We start from the raw sequence: 6000 nt of genomic DNA on the forward strand, positions 1-6000 counted from the left end.
ATCACCTCTTTACAGAAAGCAGTAATATCAATTTGCATATTGATCTCCCGTTCTCTTTCTATCAGTTTATTCCTTACCCTGCCTTCTTTCTGCTGCAGTCTTCTAACATCTACTTATTAGAGAAATCCATTTGCAGTGCTCAGAAGGCTGCTAGGTAGCCTTCACCGTTTGCTAACCTTAAAGAAGACACTATGCTTCCAGACATCATTCCATCCCATGACTACAACCTCTAATGTTTCCATCCGAAGACACAAGGGTCATGTACATTTGCAATGGTACTTTAACAGAGAATGTGTCAAGAATGTACTGAGCTTCATGCTATGCACATACCCATCTTACTCTATTATCATCTTGCGTTTTCCTCCCCTCCCCCCCTTATATGTGTATGCAGGCATATGTCTGAGTCACATATGACTTTCAGGCTGGCTATATGAGATCAATATATCCAAATTGGAATGTAGCTATATTTTGTTATAGTGTCTGTTTTAGAAATTAAGGAATAGTAACAATAAGAACTTCTTTGAGAGTTAGGACAAACCTTATTGGGTCACTCAAATGGAATGATTTGAGACTGTGCTTAGTAAGGTCACCCCAAAAGATGACTAAATATGTGATTTGTGGTCTTGTTTGACATTAAGAGTTGTGTCTTCTTATACTTATCTTTAACAATATTAACTTTAACATATTCATTTCTTAAAACCATGTTGTAAAGATATTGTTAGGATAGCTTTAAGCATGGCTGGAGAAAGAGTGAAACGACTAAAAACACCTCAATTTCTCAGAATGTAGTTATAAGGATTTCAAATACAAACTTTTAGGATTTCATAATCTTAGTCTTGGCCCCATTGAAAGGATTAACTTGTTAGTCATATACAGATATTTATCTAAAAACAGCAGGTGAAGAAACAAAACAAAGCTTTGAAATTGAAAGCCCCTCACAGTGATCTTAATTTTATTATTTTATAGTTTCAGTATTGTGGATACTATGGTGTGCTCTGGAAACTTATTTTATTCTGGATCTTTCCCCTTTGCATCCCTTTTGTATCTTCTTATATTATGGCAGAAAAAGCAAATGAGCACTATATTGCTTTGAGGCATGAAGCCTCAAGGAGAAAGAAAGAAAGAAAGAAAGAAAGAAAGAAAGAAAGAAAGAAAGAAAGAAAGAAAGAAAGAAAGAAAGAAAGAAGGAAAGAGAAAGAGGGAAAGAAAGAAAAGAACTAATTATTCAGAAAAGCAGTATCATAGATTCTTTCACTTTGCTGTAATTAATGCCCTGACAAAAAGCAACTTATGGGAGGAAGGTTTTGTTTTGTTTTGTCTTATCCTTGCTTACAGTTCAGTGTCCAATGCTCTAAGGCAAGGAAATCAAAGCAACAAAAGTTAGAAGTAACTAGTTATATTATATCCATAATCAGCAATGTATGTGTGCCTGCTTGACACCTTTGCACCAACCTAAGGAAATTAGACCATTATCATTTAATTAAAATGCACTCAGGGTCTCAGAAGATGGGTAGAATGCAGCTAGATTCCTGACCAAAATACCACTCAAATGACACCTAACCCAGTTCTTGATAGATCAGAGTCCTTATTTCCCCTTGAAACCTTATGAACCAGGTATCCACTGTCTACTTAATATTTTTTTTTCTTCCAGACTCCCATTAAGCTCTGTCTAAACATTCAAAAATTTGAAATTATTCTATGCTCCAGCCACAAACTAATTCCAAAGAACCAAGAACTACATGGTTATTGTTGTGGTCCATGGATGTTATCACCCAGTAGTACTATTGATTACTTTTCTCTAAAGGCAGCTTACATAGCACCTTTTGATGCTGTGTGAGAGAAATTGGACAAGAGGCTCCCAGTTCAGTTCCAACACAAAAATCTTACAGTTTCTGTGTCTAAAGTTTGTGGTGTCTTCAGCAACGTAGTCTTACCTTCAAATTCTAGAACGCAACTAAGAACGATGACAATAGCATGTGTTGTTCTGGGGTTATCTCTTGGACTTCATTGACCAACAATCTGAAGGGAAGCTTCCATTGTCTGGTGCTAAAGATTTTATTAGGTAATCCATGGGTGAGCATTATCATCCCAAGTGATGTAACCTCATTGAAACTGTGTGTGTGTGTGTTTGTATGTGTGTGTTGCTGTATGGATGTATTTTAAAATTATAAAATATAAAATATAAAAATTCATCCCTATGGCTTCTTTCAACATTCTTAGCATTATCTTTTCTTCGCTCTTCCACTGTATTATCTATCCCCACTCCCGGTAAAGGTTTCTTCCATTTTTTGCCTATTTCTGTCTTCATAGGCTTTTCTTTTGTTAGCCTGTAGTCTACAAGGGACATTGTTGCCCTATTTTTAGGGTAATTGCATTTATACACATACACACACACTCACACATTCACACACACGTGTGTGTGTGTGTGTGTGTGTGTGTTTTGGGAAGAATCTACAGTATTAGGCTTCCATGCGACTTTTTCAAAAGGCCATTAGTTTTATATATCTTTCCCAGTATTCCTTCCTCTACCCTACTCTCCCAACCTTAACCCACCTTTAATTGCTCCTTTGTTCCTGTTCTGTTATTCCCCTTAAACATTCAAGTCCCTGAGTTCTATCTCCTCTTCCTTGAAAAGTGCTCTTATGGCCCTTTAGTTTTTTTGTTTGTTTGTTTGTTTTTTACCTCTAGGGGTATTCCACATCCCACACAGATATCTGAAAATTCAAAGCTAACATACACAAACAAGAGAAAAAAATGTGACAGTTGTCTTTTGTGGTCTGGGTTAACTCATCAGAATAATTCTTTTGTTTCATCTAGTTACCTGAGAATTTGATGATTTTGTTTTTCTTAACAATTGAGTAGTATTCCATTCTATATGAATATATGAATATATCATATTTTCATTATCTCTTCATCAGCTAAGAGACATATAGGCTGATTCCATTCCTAACAATCATGAAGAGAATAGAACTTGTATTCAATGGCATCTCTACACTAAAATATATAGAGTTCTTAGGGTATATTTTCAAAAGTAGATTTGGGTAGCAGATTTATTTTTAGCTTTTTGAGGAACCTCCACATTGATTTCCATAATGACTGCAACAGTTTTTTACTCACACAAGTAGGAAGTAAGTGTTCCGCTTTACTTAAACCCATGCCGGGATTTGTCTTTTTTTTTTTTTTTTACTCTGGAAAGGACAAGATGAAATTTAAAATTAGTTTAAATTTGCATTTCATTGATGGAAAAAGATGTTGAATATATTTTTGAAATGTGTCTCTGCCATTTGTGTTTCATCTTTTGAGAATTACATTTAATTTTATGCTACAATATGGTCATTTAGTAAATTTTGACTTCTAAGGGTGTTCCAAATTAAAAACTCATATCTTAAGATTCAAAGCTAACTTACACAAACAAAAGGAAAAATGTGAAGTTTGTCTTTTGAGGTCTGGGTTCCCTCACTCAGAATTATTTGTTTACTTGCATTTAGATTTTTTAGTTAGTTGTATATACTAGTAAGTGAATTTCTGTTAAATGCATATCCGATATATATATTCTCATTCTGTAGGTTGCCTTTTCATTTGAACAATGATGTCCTTTGCTAAACACAAGCTTTTTAGTTTTCTGAGGCCACATTTTTTTAATTGTTAAGCTTAAAGACTTAATAATATCCTGTTAATAAAAAGTACTTTCTGGGGAAGGGGGAATGTGAAAAGTGAAAGGATGGGAGGCTGCCATCAGGATGAATTACAAGAAAAAAACAAGTTACATATGTATGTATGTATACACACACACACACACACACACACACATGCCAAAGCAGGAAAAAAGTACTTTCCTGTGCTAATGAATGTGATTATTCCTAATTTTTTTCTATCAGTGTACAAGATTTTATATTGAGCTTTTTGATTCATTTAGTGTTGAGTTTTGAGAAAGGTCAGAGAAGAAGTTTGAATATCATTCTTCTACATACAAATACCCAGCTTGACCAGCACCATATGTTTGAAGATGCTGCCTTTTCTCCTGTGTGTATTGTTGGTCTTTTTGTTAAAAATAAGGTATCTGTAGAGGTGTAGACTTTTATCTGTGTCTTATTCTATTCCATTAGACAATTTGTCAGATTTTATACTAGTACCATGCTGTTTTTATTACAAGTCTGTAATATGACCTGTAATTTGAATAAAGACATTCAAGAAGACATTAGAAGATAGAAAGATCATGAATGTGTACAATTAAAAGGTGAAAATGGGTGCATTATTTAAAGTAATTGATACATTCAATATAATGCACATTGAAATGTCAATTATATTCAACCCCATAAAAATGTCAAGAGCATTTTTCACAGAACTTTTATAAAACAATAGGAAAATTAGAACTAAAGGCACAAACACACACACATGCACACACGTGCACGCGTGCGCGCACACACATACACACACACACACATGCACACACACACACACACACAATCTTGAGCCAAAAAAAATATATTGGAGTTATCATTATATGATTTCAACATATAATATAGAGCTCAATCGCAAAAACAGTATGTCACTAGCACAAAAATAGACTTGTAGACCAATGGAATACAACAGAGGACTCAAGTAAACCAACAAAAATATGGCCACTAGAGTTCTTTTTTTAATTTTTAAATTTGTCTTTATTATATTTTATTTTTTTAAATCTTAATTTTTATTCACTTTACAACTCAATCAGAGCCCCCTCCCTCCTCTCCCCCTGTTCCCATTCTCCCTCTCTCTTCCCCCTATTTCTACTCTATCCATGTTCCTAAGACAATCATATCCTGCTCTCCCACTAAGTGAGAAAATTGAAATCTTGATTCAAAAAAATGGTCTTTTTCATTGGGTAACAGAATCCTTGAAATTGTGAGCATATTGTCAATGGATTTACATTATCTTATTATTATTATTCATTTTAAATACCTTATTTTAGAGTTATTTTGCCCTCGTAGTTTTCTAAAGGAAGACACATATAAAAGCTAGAGACATGAAAAGACAAAATGAGCAAATCTTGAAATGAATAAACTAGAGGTATTGTTTTAAGAAACAAATAAGGACCCAGAACCAGAAAAACACTCATGTTATATACTCACTTATAAGCCAATATTAGCTATAAAATAAAGAATAAACAGACTAAAACCTACAGACCTGAAGAAGCTAAACAATAAGGAGGACCCTAGGGAGGATGCCTAATTCACATTCAGAAGGCAAACAGGATAGACACTGGAAGTAGCAGAAGAGAGGGAACAGGACAGGAGTCTACCACAGATGTCCTCTAAAAGACTCCACCCAGCAGGGACTAGTAGCAGATGCTGAGACTCACAGACAAACTTTGGGTAGAGTGCAGGGAATCTTATGGAAAAAGGGGGAGATAGAAAGATCTGTAGGGGGCAGGAACTCCACAAGGAGATCATCAGAGCCAAAAATACTTGGGCCCAGGTTAGGTCTGCAGAGTCTGATGAATCAACCAAGGACCATGCATGGAGAGGACCTAGACCCCCTGCTCAGATGTAGCCCATGAGATCTCAGTCCATGTGGGTTCCTAGTAAGGGGAGCAGAGGATGTCTCTGACATGGAAATGTATCCAGGTGGTCCTGATTAGACTTGATAGGCTCAGGTAAGATATCAGGTGAGGAGAACTTCCCCAATGGACTAGGGAAGGGGATGGGGGGAAGAGGGAGGAAGGGAGGGTGGAACTGGGAGAAAATGAGGGAGGAAGCTGCAATCGGGATATAAAATGAATAAATTATAAGAAAAATTAAATTAAATAAGAAACAAATAAGGAAAAATGTAGCTGATCTAAACTAGTACTCAGAAATTTATTTTGAATAAGAGGAGAAAGAGAATGACTAAAAATTTAAAAATCTCAAAGCCTGTCATGGACAAGTAATTATGTATAATCAACAAAGAAAGTCTATGATGTTAAGATGAGAGCATTCCTTAATTCTTACAGCCTACTGGCTATCAGCAAACTAGGTAAGA

This window comes from Meriones unguiculatus, chromosome X (assembly GCF_030254825.1).
Source record: "Meriones unguiculatus strain TT.TT164.6M chromosome X, Bangor_MerUng_6.1, whole genome shotgun sequence".
Classification (NCBI taxonomy): domain Eukaryota; kingdom Metazoa; phylum Chordata; class Mammalia; order Rodentia; family Muridae; genus Meriones; species Meriones unguiculatus.